At 47.2% G+C, this 15,164-nt stretch overlaps 1 protein-coding gene across 1 annotated transcript in view; it reads left to right on the forward strand.

The window, feature by feature from the left end:
* Window positions 1-6,497: 6,497 nt before the first annotated feature.
* The window catches only part of LOC146830149 (butyrophilin subfamily 1 member A1-like), a 158,615-nt gene continuing 149,948 nt past the window's right edge, over window positions 6,498-15,164 (forward strand). The window contains exon 1 of the mRNA XM_085604019.1: window positions 6,498-6,591. The gene's annotated coding sequence lies outside the window, so the exon portion shown is untranslated. The remainder of the gene's footprint in view (window positions 6,592-15,164) is intronic.

Below are 15,164 nucleotides of genomic sequence, written 5' to 3' on the forward strand. Positions count from 1 at the left end.
GGGTGACAAATGCAAAAAGAACAATTGATGGACAGAATGCAGAACAATGTCATACATTCACCACGTTATCTGGGCTAACATCCATTGATGGATTCAACCCAGATCTGTGACTGGGGGTGAGTGTTTGCAATGTTTAGCAGTCCGTCCATTATCTCCTTGTGTTTGCTTTGTTCGCCCTAAATTGGCAGGGTATGCCCAGAAGTGGGTCCCTTGCTCACTTTGCCACTGGATTCAAGCTAGCCTGGCTGATGAGGGCTGTTAGCCCGAAACTGGTCCCAGGATGCTTGTTTCCGGTTCAGGGAAGACATGGCTTGGCAGTTCGGTCTGTACTGTTCCCATGAGGCACAGGGTCAGACTGATTTGCATATAGCTGTGTCTGAACTTGGGTGGCAAAGTGAGCTAAAGAACGATGATGGATTCAACCCAGATCTGTGACTGGGGGTGAGTGTCTGAAATGTTCAGCACTCCATCCATCATCTCCTTGTGTTTGCTTAGATTACAGTACTACCAGATCCGCCACTGGCTACACACACCACTAAACACTCAAAGGGAACTCAGCCTTTCACCCCCTTTGAAATGCTAGTGCACGCATACGATGGCTCGCGGGGCTTGATCTCCCACACCTATCAAGTACTATAGCACTCCACCCCGGCTCGATCCCACACATACCAAGTAAAATGGCAGACAGATCTCATTAGTGAGATCACCTCAAAGCAATGGCAGCAACTATGGCGCGACATACCGAAAATATACAAAAGCCCGCCCCAGTGAGAAACCGCGTACAAACTCAGGACGAGTTGATACTATACCCCCAATGCTTACACAAGATGTTCCCCACCTCCTCACCTAGTTGCTGGCATTGCCAAGCTGCAGAAGGGAACTTTTCACATATATGGTGGACCTGTCCATTCCTAACCCTGTACTGGAAGGAGGTGTTAAGCCACATCAAGGGCACTGTAGGCTTCCCCATACCCAGTATCCCCACTGTGACTATCCTAGGAATCAGGCTCTTGACGCTCTCAGCTATAACTCATGCGGACTGGCACCTCATCTCGCACATGCTTGGAGCTGCCAAACAACTCATAGCCCTTTATTGGAACAAGCCAAGTGCGCCGCCCATCCCCCTTCGGTTTACACGGCTCTGGCACACCATGGCGATGGAACTTCTGACATCCCGAATGACATGCACCAAACCTAAATTCCAAGTACATGGCAGCCTCTGCTGGACTACTTCTCTAAACTGGAACATATATGCTTTACCCCACCTAAGCTACGTGCCCTCCAATGATAAGGATGCCTTGAGACCCTATGCTTGAGACACCCCCCTACTCCCTTTCCATCTCTCTCTGTCCTGTGTTTCTCTCTTTCCTTGTTCTCCATTTTTATGTTTTACATTACAGCTACTGGTGAGCTGGTTGATTACTTAACTACTAAGATGACAGAAACGTGATGTATAGTAAAGATGCCATTACCGAAACTGTGTAATCAGATGATGACGGCTGTATGTTATGGTGAAATCTGTTCATTAATCTCTCATGTGATATAAGATTGAAAACTTTAATAAACAGATTTGAAAACAAACCCATGAGGGGCTCTAACATTGATAGTGAGGACCCCCACCCACCGGACAAGGACAAGGAAACAGCCCTCACAGTGTGGACCTTTCTACAGCTTATGATGCTGTGGATTAATCAACACTTCTGCACAAGCTTGAAAATTAGGTGGCAATGGCAAGCTCTCCTATACCCTACACTCAGTCTCACTTCATAAACCCAGGAGGGTACCCTTCCAAGGCAGCAGGAGGTAAGCCAGTACACTGGGTTGCGTGAAAACCTAGTAAATCTGCCCCTTCCTTTATCTGAATGAACCACTCTTCACATATAATGCCTACCAGTGTGAGGGACTACCTCCTAGCCCTTGTGGCCTTCATTATCTTATGTAACATTTCCTATACATTTGTTTACACAGTTACTCCATATTCTCTGTATTATTTATGTGTGTGTGATGTAAATCGTTCTCATACTTTACAAGATGAGTAGCGCTATTAAATAAATTAAATAAATGTGAGATGAGAGGCTAAAGAGAGATGAGGGGCACCATGGGGCAGTGGCTATGAGGAAATCTGTGGAGAAGTGCTCTACCGGGGCTCAACACCAACAAGCATTGGCATAGCCAATAGGTTTCGCCTTTGGAGCCTTATAAGTATTTAGTTATGCAGTACAATATCCTTGGTGCAACATCAACTGTTGCATGGCTAAACACTTATAAGGTCCCAAAGGTGAGACCTATAGGCTATGCCAATGCTTGTTTAATTTAGAACATTCTACCCTTAGAGGGTGAGTGAAGGGGAGGATGGACAGATGGATTGCAAGTGTGGGTGGATGGAAGGACGGATGAGGGAAAGGATGGATGAGTGAAAGGATAATTGGAAGAACGGAGGGGTGAGAAACTGGTTGGTGAGTGAAAGGGAGGATGGATGGATTAATGGATGAATGACAGGGTGGATGGATGAATGAAAAAGGATGGATGAGTGAAAGGGTGGATGGATGGTTGAGTGATTGGGTGAAAGGCAGAGCAAAAGGATGGATGAATAGATGGCTGAGTGAAAGAATGGGTGATGAAAGTGTGAAAAGAAAAATGGCTAGATTGAGTACAAGGATGGATGACAAAGGATGGATGAGTGAAAGAATGGATGAGTGAAAGGGTGGATGATGAGTGAAAGGGTGGATCAAGAGAAGGATGATTGAAAGGATGGACGGCTGGATAGATAGATGGATGGATGGATAGGTTTGGAGATGGATGCATAGATATGGATGGGCAGAAGGACGGAATGGTGAAAGAGTGAATTATAGATTAAAGAATTAATGAAAACAGAATGTAAAGATGAAATTGTGGATAACAGCAGGTGGATGAACGGATAGATGTTTGGATGGATGACAAGAGAGCTCTTCTGGGGAGGATCGTAGTGACTTGTTTCGTTTGCTTAATGCCATAACAGCCTTGGTTCAAAGTGGGGGATATTTGAATTGTCTGACTACCTCCTTGGCTAATGCAGTCTGTAGGCAAGACCTAAACAGGACCTCTCGGATTAGACTGGCTGCTGCCACCACTTCCGGAGTGCCCACCACTTTAAATGTATTTCAACAAATTCCAGTTTTCAACCATTCATGCACAAAGTTCGGAGTCTCGTGTACAGCAGTTACGCAGCATCAACATGTCAAACCGACGTGGAGGAGGAGCGTGTATGAAAGACACAGAGTGGGCTGATGGTGTTTTTAAATCTAAATATTCCAGAGCATTTGCAATTTCTCCAGCTCGCCCACGTGACAGCGCAGGTTGAAGCACCCAACCGTCTGCTGGGAGCATCTCTGTGAGAACCAAGGAGAGGCGTCAGTAATGCAAATGGCATGCAGCGGACAACCGTTCAAAAACAAGGTCACCTTTTCAATAGAGGGGCTTGGATGAAGAACGCTAGTGGAACAAGAGAATTTATTAACTATGCAGTACACCGAAAATGAAATATTAACTGGAGAAGTGCTTCACAAAAAGGGTGCCAATACATTCACTGCAATCCAGCAAGAGCGATAGAGACAGGGAAAATATAAATACAAAATGTAGAAAAGCTTCAGAGGACAGTTATGTAGCAGTAGAGTATGGGCATGGAGCAAGCCTAGCCCTGTGGTGTTGCTACAGCAGGTAGTAAAGAGGTAGACTGGGTGTGCTCCACATTCCTTAGCTCCCAAAATTGCGTCACTGAACTGAAAATTACTCAGCCTCCCTGCCTGACCGAGAACAAAGACCCGACAGTTCAAAAAAGAAAGGTCACAGCTTCAAACACCACAAGTGATTCTTCTAAGCAGGGAGCGTGCATACCTGAAGAAAGGTTTCTGAAGACGTCCCCTGAAAGCGCTCTTCTCGAGCAACAAAATAACAGAAGCATGAGTGACCTTTTGGAATCCGTCAGCTCTTTTCAAGCACTTGTGCTGTGGCGGCATTCACCTTGCGGGAGCGAGCAGACGCGCGCCCTCGCTAATTGGAAACAGATGGCCCCTGCGCGCCGCTGCTCGCTCCCGCAAGGTGGATGCCGCCACAAGCACGAGTGCTTGAAAAGAGCTGACCGATTCCAAAAGGTCATCTCCTAGAGCAGCGCGTGCGATTGCAAAGTCCATCAATGGTGCTTTGTCTCCTTTTTGTCTCCAAACTCTATATACAATTTTTGATAAAGGAATTGGTGAACGGAGACTATAATATATACAATTACGCTGATTCTCAGTTCATTTTTCACCTAGATCACTCGCCTAGCACAGACACTTTTACAATACCACAAGCTTCACTGCTCGCTGGATAGAACTAAAACACCTAAAATTAAAAAAGAAAAGACGGAAGTAGTCTCGTGCAGTAACATTTTTCCTGCTTGGAACTCATATTGCTGGTCCAGTGTTTTAGGCCCGCCCCTTTCTCTCTCAATGGCGGCAAAAAGCCTTGGGGGTAAAGATAGATGGGAATCTTTCAAGGCAGTGCCAAGTGCATCTAAATACTAATTACTGCGACAAATGCTGAGGAAAGCTGCTCCTTTTAGGACCATTGAAGCTCGCAAGATGATGGCTATCGCATCCTTGTCTAGATTGGATGAGACAAATAGGGCCTAGCCCCGCCCAGCACCAGTGGCCCGCCTCCCCCAGCATATGCCTATTGGGGCCTCCCCTCCCCAAGGCGCGGCCTCTCGGGAGAGATGGAACAGGGGGGGTAGGAGGCTCCGACGGGTGGCCACTAGAGAGCTGCCCTGCTGATGTCACCCTGCGTGGGACGCGGGCAGCGGCATATCTGCCGGTTCACTGATGGCGATGAAGAAGGAAGCAGCAAGGCTGCTCTCTGGGGTTCCTAGGCGCGCGCATCACACCTGTGGTAAGAAAGCTGCCCTGGCTCCTAGTCAGACGACGAATACAATTTAAAGTTTTACAGTATATATACCCCAGCGTTCAAAGGCATGTTTGATGGCCCCTTCTGGCTGGAATCTCCTGCCGATGATAACTCGCCAGAGTTGGAGGGTCTTTCCTTTAGTAAACTTCTGAAGACATGGCTTTTCAAACAAGCACAGGAAATGAAAATGTAATTTGTAGCGCACATTACTACCCGGAGGTGTCTAGCGCCCAGCATGGGTTCTAACCCTCCGAAGAGCCTGTAAACTATCGCAAAGAGGCCTTTGGTGAATGAGCGCGTTACAAGTTTAAGAGAGCCTTCACCCTCTCGTGCCTGTGTGGGCCTGGCTTACCTTGCCCGCTCATGCAGCAGGCCACGCCTCAGTGGCGTCACTAGGGGGGTGCGGGGGGTGCGGACCGCACCGGGTGACACCATCGTATGGGGTGACACCAGGGCCGCCGTGTTCGAAAGTTTATTATGCTTTTGAAGCACCTGCTGCAGCGTTTCTTTCCCCCATCAATTACCAGGCCTCACATAAATGTCAAGATAACTCGTGTGATTAATTATCTTCCTGGAGAGAGATCAGCATTTTGTATAGATGAGGTTTTGACTTTTATGTGAAGTTAGTGCAGCGGGTTAATGTGCCTGCTGCAAAGAACGTGTACCAAGTAGATTACAGAGTGCGTATGATGTAAACAGATCTGCAGGTTACTGCTTTCCAAAGAGACATCCTTTTGTTACTTGCAATTTATAACTTAAAGTCCTAATATAGGATAGTGAGCTATTAACTTTCATCCTAGAACTGCATACACACCGCAAAATATACATTATTAGAGCATTGATTAATGTTGCAAAAAGGGTTAATTTGGCTAGAAATCGATTCTTATTTTTAAAGAAAACTCCCAACTAGGCTGTTTCTTTTTCGACTCTGAGTTTGTGCTTCTCCACATCAAGCACTCTTAAACTATACTGCCTACCAGTATGGATGACATGTGACTCCTACACTTTTAGTCCTTTGGCTTATGTAACATTGCCTATACACTGATTTACACACGTATGATTGATTGTCTCTGTGTAATGTGTGTGTGATGCAAAGTGCTCGGACACCCTAAACTGGTATGAGTGGTGCTGTATAACTAATTCAATGCATCTGAGAGGGTGTGGTTATGGAGACTTGGTCACTGTTAAAGGGTGCTAGTGAGAGAATCCGAGGTGGAGGTGGTCATTGGGGGGGCGCCAACAAACATTGTCGCACAGGGCGCCACCAGCCCTAAAGCCGGCCCTGGGTGACACCAATCTGGTTACGCTGTGTAAGTGTAACACAGCTCTGCAGCCTTGCCTCTGACTGCTTTATAATCAGGACTCAGAGGAACAAATACTGCAGTGCACGCCAGCGCCACGCACTCACCACCTACTAGCATAGTGGTGATGGTGCGATGCGCGGCAGTGGCGTACCCAGTTTGTGGGTCCCAGGGCCGTCAATCTTATAGCGCTACCAATGACGGCCCTGGGCCAGCCCCCGCGCTGTGCTCCTCTGACGCGCACCATCACCACACGCTTAGACTGCGTGAAGACAGAGACAGTCTCGACAGGGGAGGGCTGCTGGGCGATTTGCAGAAGCAGAACCCATACGGTAGGGGCCCAGCCACCACCACAGTGAAGTCTTAAAAGGTAAGATGTTTCGTGTAATCCAATCAGGCTGCTCGTAGTACCCGGAAGACCACACACACTGCAGTTACAGTTCATGTAACATTACAGTGATTCACCTGGAGTCAGCTTGGATGCCCCTGGGAAGAGATGCATGCATGAGGGCTGCTGTCTGACAAAGGCAATGTCACCCACTCACGAGTACCCCTGCATCCACCCACTCACAAGTACACCTGCATCACGTGCTGATAGGTACTGAGAAAGGTCAGGGCGGTTGCGCCACTGTGCCATGCACCTCTTGTTATTAAACTACCCACTGTAAAAACGTCATGAAATGTATGCCTTTTAAACATAAACACCGCATACCTAAGGGGTTTATGGCGTGAGTAACCACATGCATATAAGGATTTTCCAGCAAATTTCAAGTCAGTTTATTTACTTTTGCTGGACCTATTAAAACGAGCGTTGACAAAGTCAGCAAGTCTGACTAGAACTTGCTAACGTATGTAAACAGAGGCATGCATAAACAAACACAGACAATGTATGTGGTCTCTCAGTGGAGCATGATTCTTTCTAGGTCACCCCAGACTGGACATTTTTTTATGCAGTTTTTTTTATAGCGTGAAACTGTCTCAAGGGCATTAGTGCACTTAACAACAAAACCATACTACGTACACATTTTTTCATTTTTTAAGCAGCGAAAGATTAAGTGATTTGCCCACAAAAACTGCTAAGCCTATACAAGGATTCAACCTCTGCTCCCTAGGTCAGCAGCTCAGTTCTACTAGGTATTCACCCCAACCCCATCATGTGGCAAGGCACTTGCACTGTAAACTGAGGAACAAAAAGAAAAGCAGCACCAGATGTTTAGGACAAAAAATCCAGGGCACAGACAAAAATACAAACAGAAAGTGACAGGTTACACAGAGGCACCGCACAAATAGTCTGTCTGCATTTGTGTTTCCCTACCTGTGGTTGCATGCCTTAGCAGCAAAGCGTTTCCCAAACTGTGGCTCAGGACCCACTGGAGGGTCGAGCTTACTTTTGGTGGGTCTTGAAAGTTAGTCCGAGCAATATACAAAGATGCTTGTAAATTCTGTATTTATCTTGTCACATTTCCTATGCTTCAAAGATAGAGGACATAACCTGACATTTGACTTCTGACAAATTGCTTCTTATGTTTTTTTCAACGTGAAGGATTGGTATTTACAAACTTCTCTCACGTTGTGGTCAGAGAAAGTAAAGTGAATTATATGACAATATTGCCAGGCACAGGGAGTGCGAAAGGGAAGGCTATCATTTTTTGTAACCCACAACAAAATGTAGATACCTGTAAATTAAATGTACACATTCACCTGTGAGAAAACCAAGCACAAAGCCCATTTAGTTCTGAAGAGTTATGGAAACACAGATTTAAATCGGGTTAAAACAAATCAGAACACGCAACTCATTGATGCACAAATGATGAATGGTCACAGAAACCCAAGCTCCACACATCATCATTTGTCACCAATATAGTTTTATCAGTAAAACTGAATGTCTGTGCAAATTTAGTGGCCATTTCAATGGGCAAACTAAAATGACACCCAAAGAAAACAAACAATAAGAATGGGGTTTTGTGACATCTCACTGAGTGCAGTGGGCACAGTGTGGTTTGGTGACATAAGGCCACAACAAGGAAGCATTTTATTTTCGGAGATGAGTCCGTGTGCATTGGGACGTTCAGCTTTAGAACATGACGGATGCCAAGCATATAATGCTGCATGTCTGCACGTGCCTCCACAATAAAGCAACATGTTATTGAGCAGACATTGCCTCTGGGAGTTTTTTGGTGCCCCACGGTAAGACCTTCCTCCTGATGACCTAAACAACATGAAGAAAAAACCTTCAGCAAAAGGCACAAAGTTTTTTATATGGCTCAATACATACACGTGGGCCCTCTTCCCACCCCTCGGTACTCACTGTGGTTCATGGGGTTATTCTCAGGTGATGCCACCAGGTGCAGGTAGGCGGTCCAAAACCCTTCTATGGCCTTTGTAAATAGAGGACCTACATTTACAAACGTTACTAAGGATTCTGTATGGTTCCGTTATTTGCCAACTGTGTCCACTAGTGGACTCGGAGCCGAGGAGGTCCATGCTGTAAGTCGTGATGGGGTGACACCATGAGTTACCCGCACCGGGTGACACCAACCCTAGTGACGCCACTGCCACGCCTTACACCCCGTACTGCCTCCTGTCCTTTTCTTCACACAGTCACCATGGTATCGGGTCGGATCATTCTGCTTTTCACGCTTATCACACTCCCAGAAGCCTGTATTCAAGGCCCGCTGGTGGCTTTCGACAAACAGGAAGAAGCTAACTTCCGGGCCAGCGTCTGGCTTCCCAACACGATTATTACCCAGACAACCACTTCAGTGTGTATATTTTTAGCTCCAGGGCCCCCATGGTTTACCGGCTCGATTGCACCCAGCCTCTATCCAAAGTTTGCTCTTGTTCTGCTCCAGTAGAGGAACCCCCAAGACAATGTCTTAGAAAAGCATACATTGTCCTAGACCTAACACAATTAATTAGTGTAAAAAAATTAAAAAATTTAAAAAATCGATCATACACATGCCCCACTATCAACATGGCTATTGTTTTTGGTGTGTTTTGTTGATACTCGAAGTTGTCAATTAAGAGGAGCTCCCCCGATGTGCATGGAATGTACCCGCCCACTTCGGAGCACCCACTCCTGTAAATTCATGTCACACTTTAAAATTGCATCATCTTGGCATATTGTGCGTCAAAGCTTTCTTTCTTCAATAAAGAGATTTGCTCCTGAAAATTCAGGGGTTAGTAATACAGAACCTTGGGAATGGGCCCGTTGTGCGTACATCATACAGGTGCAAATAAAGCCTGAATTAGTAACAGTTCATGAACGATAATAACTTTACACGTGCATTAATTATTGCTTTTATGCAGTTGGAATGCGCCCTTAATGTGACTACAGCTTTGGCAATAAGACCATACTTTTTTTGCAATATATTTTTGTCTCAATCCGATCTTATTGTGGAGAACGCGAAGACCCGTCAAATCAAAGATGGGCGTCATCGCCCCAGTTCACAAAGAGCATGACCTTTAGTTATGCAACTCATCCGTCCTTGCAGCCATTGAATCCTTCGGCCTGTGCACCTCCCTGTGAGACATCTGCCCCGGGGGAACTTATGAACTGCAATCCAGGGACTGCTCTGCCTCAATGCTGCCAGCCAGACTTGGCACCTGAAGCCCAAACGTGGCACTGCGGATCAGATTGCAGAGCCCAGTCATAAGTTAGGGCTCCCAAGGTTAAACTGTGACCCTTCAGCAAGGTTGGGCCAGATCCCTGCTAACAAGACGTGCTCAGCACACATGAAGAAGTCAGCTGCATTTACAAACCTGGCACGCCACCAAAAGGTTCCACCCTTGAGCAACCTTTCGGTTGCCAGCTGCAGTCGAAAATCTAATTATACCCGACTTGAGCACTTTACACAGTGCACTTGGTTTAGTCTGAATGTCAGAGCAAAGCTACAGCTGCAGCACAAGGCTAGGGGAGATTTTAGGATCAGACAATAGCCAACAGAAGCACGAGTGACCTTTTGGAATCGGTCAGCTTTTTTCAAGCACTCGTGCTTGTGGCGGCATCCACATTGCGGGAGCGAGCAGACGCGTGCACGGCCACGCTAATTGGAAACAGAGGGCAAAAAATCCGATTGGCTGCACTCTGCTCGTCCTACCAGCGTGTTACCCCAAGGAATTGTGGTCCATGAAGTAGCGACGGCGAATGCGCCTGTGCCAAAGTTTTAGGTGAAAGTAAGTGTCGCATTAGCCATCCCTGGACACGTGTTTCGAGGTAGTTGCCTCTCGTCAGCAGGGAGTAGGTATGTGTGTGGGGTTGCCGCGTAGTCTGCCAAAAAAGTATTCTCAGGTAAAGTACCACTCATGGCACGCAGGTGCTGGTCCAGGGCTCGTCAGCCCAACCGGCTCAAGGGAGCCTTAATAGAAAAAATCCGTTTGGCCGCACTCTGCTCGTCCTACCAGCGTGTTAGCCCAAGGAATTGTGGTCCATGAAGTAGCGACGGCGAATGCGCCTGTGCCAAAGTTTTAAGTGAAAGTAAGTGTCGCATTAGCCATCCCTGGACACGTGTTTCGACGTAGTTGCCTCTCGTCAGCAGGGAGTAGGTATGTGTGTGGGGTTGCCGCGTAGACTGCCAAAAAAGTATTCTCAGGTAAAGTACCACTCATGGCACGCAGGTGCTGGTCCAGGGCTCGTCAGCCCAACCGGCTCAAGGTAGCCTTAATACAAAAAATCCGATTGGCCGCACTCTGCTCGTCCTACCAGCGTGTTACCCCAAGGAATTGTGGTCCATGAAGTAGCGACGGCGAATGCGCCTGTGCCAAAGTTTTAAGTGAAAGTAAGTGTCGCGTTAGCCATCCCTGGACATGTGTTTCGAGGTAGTTGCCTCTCGTCAGCAGGGAGGAGGTATGTGTGTGGGGTTGCCACGTAGACTGCCAAAAAAGTATTCTCAGGTAAAGTACCACTCATGGCACGCAGGTGCTGGTCCAGGGCTCGTCAGCCCAACCGGCTCAAGGGAGCCTTAATACAAAAAATCCGATTGGCCGCACTCTGCTCATCCTACCAGCGTGTTACCCCAAGGAATTGTGGTCCATGAAGTAGCGACGGCGAATGCGCCTGTGCCAAAGTTTTAAGTGAAAGTAAGTGTCGCGTTAGCCATCCCTAGGCACGTGTTTCGAGGTAGTTGCCTCTCGTCAGCAGGGAGTAGGTATGTGTGTGGGGTTGCCGCGTAGACTGCCAAAAAAGTATTCTCAGGTAAAGTACCACTCATGGCACGCAGGTGCTGGTCCAGGGCTCATCAGCCCAGCCGGCTCAAGGGAGCCTTAATACAAAAAATCCGATTGGCCGCACTCTGCTCGTCCTACCAGCGTGTTACCCCAAGGAATTGTGGTCCATGAAGTAGCGACGGCGAATGCGCCTGTGCCAAAGTTTTAGGTGAAAGTAAGTGTCGCGTTAGCCATCCCTGGACACGTGTTTCGAGGTAGTTGCCTCTCGTCACCAGGGAGTAGGTATGTGTGTGGGGTTGCCGCGTAGACTGCCAAAAAAGTATTCTCAGGTAAAGTACCACTCATGGCACGCAGGTGCTGGTCCAGGGCTCGTCAGCCCAACTGGCTCAAGGGAGCCTTAATACAAAAAATCCGATTGGCCGCACTCTGCTCTTCCTACCAGCGTGTTACCCCAAGGAATTGTGGTCCATGAAGTAGCGACGGCGAATGCGCCTGTGCCAAAGTTTTAAGTGAAAGTAACTGTCGCGTTAGCCATCCCTGGACACGTGTTTCGAGGTAGTTGCCTCTCGTCACCAGGGAGTAGGTATGTGTGTGGGGTTGCCGCGTAGACTGCCAAAAAAGTATTCTCAGGTAAAGTACCAATCAGGGCACGCAGGTGCTGGTCCAGGGCTCGTCAGCCCAACTGGCTCAAGGGAGCCTTAATACAAAAAATCCGATTGGCCGCACTCTGCTCTTCCTACCAGCGTGTTACCCCAAGGAATTGTGGTCCATGAAGTAGCGACGGCGAATGCGCCTGTGCCAAAGTTTTAAGTGAAAGTAAGTGTCGCGTTAGCCATCCCTGGACATGTGTTTCGAGGTAGTTGCCTCTCGTCAGCAGGGAGTAGGTATGTGTGTGGGGTTGCCGCGTAGACTGCCAAAAAAGTATTCTCAGGTAAAGTACCACTCATGGCACGCAGGTGCTGGTCCAGGGCTCGTCAGCCCAACCGGCTCAAGGGAGCCTTAATACAAATAATCCGATTGGCCGCACTCTGCTCGTCCTACCAGCGTGTTACCCCAAGGAATTGTGGTCCATGAAGTAGCGACGGCGAATGCGCATGTGCCAAAGTTTTAAGTGAAAGTAAGTGTCGCATCTGGAAACAGATGGCACCTGCGTGCCGCTGCTCACTCCCGCAAGGTGGATGCCGCCACAAGCACGAGTGCTTGAAAAGAGCTTGTTGCAGGGATTCTGCTTATGCGCAGAACTATGCGCAGGAACTCAGGCCCTCAGTGAATTGCGGTGTACCAAAAACTCACCTCAGAACCCAGAACCCCCTATCCGGCCAGCATCAGAGTCCCATTCGTTATCCGAGGTTTAGCTCGGCGGTCCCAATGTATAGACAACCCAGAACAAGCGACTTAGTATATTTCTCAGGAATGGTGGGAATCAGAAACACCTTTTCGTAATTATTCTCATACCAGTCCACAACAGAATAAACAGAGACACGGGAAAAGTTTAAAGAGTTTATTTTATAAACCTTGTGTCCTAATATGCAGCAGTTTGGCTAACATTAGCAGACAAACGATTAAAATCAAAACCATCAGCATAGTTACAATACCATAGAAAATTAAAGGAGTAATCATACTAAAATGACAGTGGCTCTAGGCCACCTTCCTTTCTCTAACACACTAATAGTATTATTAGACTAATAAAAGGTCTCTAGGCTTGAATGGGGAACCCCATACCGTAAATATCAGCTCAGAGAGTTCACATCGCAGGATCAGCTATGCTCTGCTCCTAGGAACGCTCTTCTTCCGAATGTAATGAAAAACAAGCAACACTGCAATATTAAAAGCACTCGACTTTCAGGTATTTGCAGCTGCGTCCGTGTTATGGCTAAACTAGTGGGCCGATCAACCTGAACTCAACAACATGCACCATCTAGCGACCCAGACTGTTTCTGTTACACTGTGTACAGACCAAGGTCGCTATTCACTGTTTAAGATGTTAACAACAGACAGTTCTCATGTGAAGCAAAGTCGAGTAAGCATTTCTCAATTCTAATAACATGTGACTACAGTGTCGTGTGCAAAAGCAGCAAAAGCGGCAAGATGGATTTCTAACATTTAACGCGGTTATGCTAACTTAGCGTTGTACATAGGTAGATAACGATCTTCACTACAAGCTGACCAATTCCAAAAGGTCATCTCCTAGAGCAGCGCATGCGCGCTGCCTTGGCAAGACCTAAAAAAGATTCTCGCCCTAGGCGCGACCGACTCTAAAGTCGGCCCTGGCTGTAGGACTCACCCTCAATCTTTCATTAGGTTTTTCCCCATACACGCCTGGTACTGTGTACACTTGTGTGTGTAAAAAACATTCTTCTAGCGCCTGGGCCTGTTCTGTGAGGAATTGAAGCTTTTTTCTTGATGACATTAAGCCTGGACCACTGGAGCCCACTTTGTATTTTCATTCCGAGGGATGAAAGCTTGTTTATAACTACCCAAACTACAGCTCTTCTGTGCGGTTGCGCAGTGCGCACTGCTGCTAGAGACATCCTGGTATGAGCAATGTTTCACAAATCCCAAGTAGCCCCTTTACCTGTGTGACACCTTCTATCAGTCCTGGCCTTTTAGCTAAGGGCCCTTTGTGTTCTGGGATATTAAAACCCATGCCTATAATGTAAAAAACAAATCTAGGAATCCTGGAAATGCAGTGCACCGTTAGCAAAAACTCACACCTGGATGAAGGTGCCACAAATCATATTGTCCTTTTGACAGCTTCTGTTGATTTTGTCTAGTGAAACAGTCAGGCACAGTTTTTGAATGGATGGATCACTTTCTAAACTGTAAAAAGCGAAAAATATTTTGCTATATGATTTTCTGCATTATTGGAAGCCAATGCGCTATTCAGAGTAGGAGAGCCGGTAGAGACAGCTTTCAAGTGCAGCTGCTGGCCTCAAAATGTTAACAGATGGCCATTTGTTCTCATCGGAAACACATGGGCATGCTGACATGGCGTCTCGCGCAGCACCATTAGAATCCCCCAGGGTGGTGGTTCTAAGATGAGAACTTGCTCCTCCTCCATTGATAATGTCCCAAGAAGAGGCAGAGTCTGAAGGGAAAGCATGCCGCGTGCTTGTGCTGCTGCCCAGGCTGAACACGGGCTTTATTGTGAATTATTTGGCTGCACATGCAAGAGCGTCTGCAGTGTTTGGGAACGTATGTTCTTCTTCCCTATGTAGCGCTTTTGGCTAAATAAAAAAATGATGGGGACGTCGACTTCCATCAGTTTCCCCCTACTTAGACCTTAAGCTTATGTGAAAAATGTGGCCGTAGAACGGCATTCTGCCAGGGGCATAGGTTGCAGACACGTTTTCTGCACTACTTTTTGGCAGATGCGTAAATAATGTAGCATGGAATTGCACAGATCGGAAACCCGTCTTGATCGATGCATTCGGCCGTGGAAGCACAGGGCACGGAGCGCTAGGGGCGGCACACAGCACATCAACATAGCTACGGGAGAAGACTGGTTCTCGGGGCTCCGGACACGGTGTTGAAAATAGTGCTCACAATTGTAAATAACACATACCATGAAACACTCGAAGAAAGGGGCCAGTAGCCATGGAAGGATCCACATGATGACATGGCTTTCATAAGAAGGGACTAAAAGCCTATAAACCAATCGGAAGGCAGCATTTAGAAAGGACAAAGACACAACCCAATGAAAAAGATGGGCAGAGCTTCTACGGAGCTTCCACTCCATACTGAATACTGCATGCCTTGCAAAGCGAGCAGCGCATG

The sequence above is a fragment of the Triturus cristatus genome, chromosome 5_1, assembly GCF_964204655.1.
Source record: "Triturus cristatus chromosome 5_1, aTriCri1.1, whole genome shotgun sequence".
NCBI classification, from domain to species: Eukaryota; Metazoa; Chordata; class Amphibia; order Caudata; family Salamandridae; genus Triturus; species Triturus cristatus.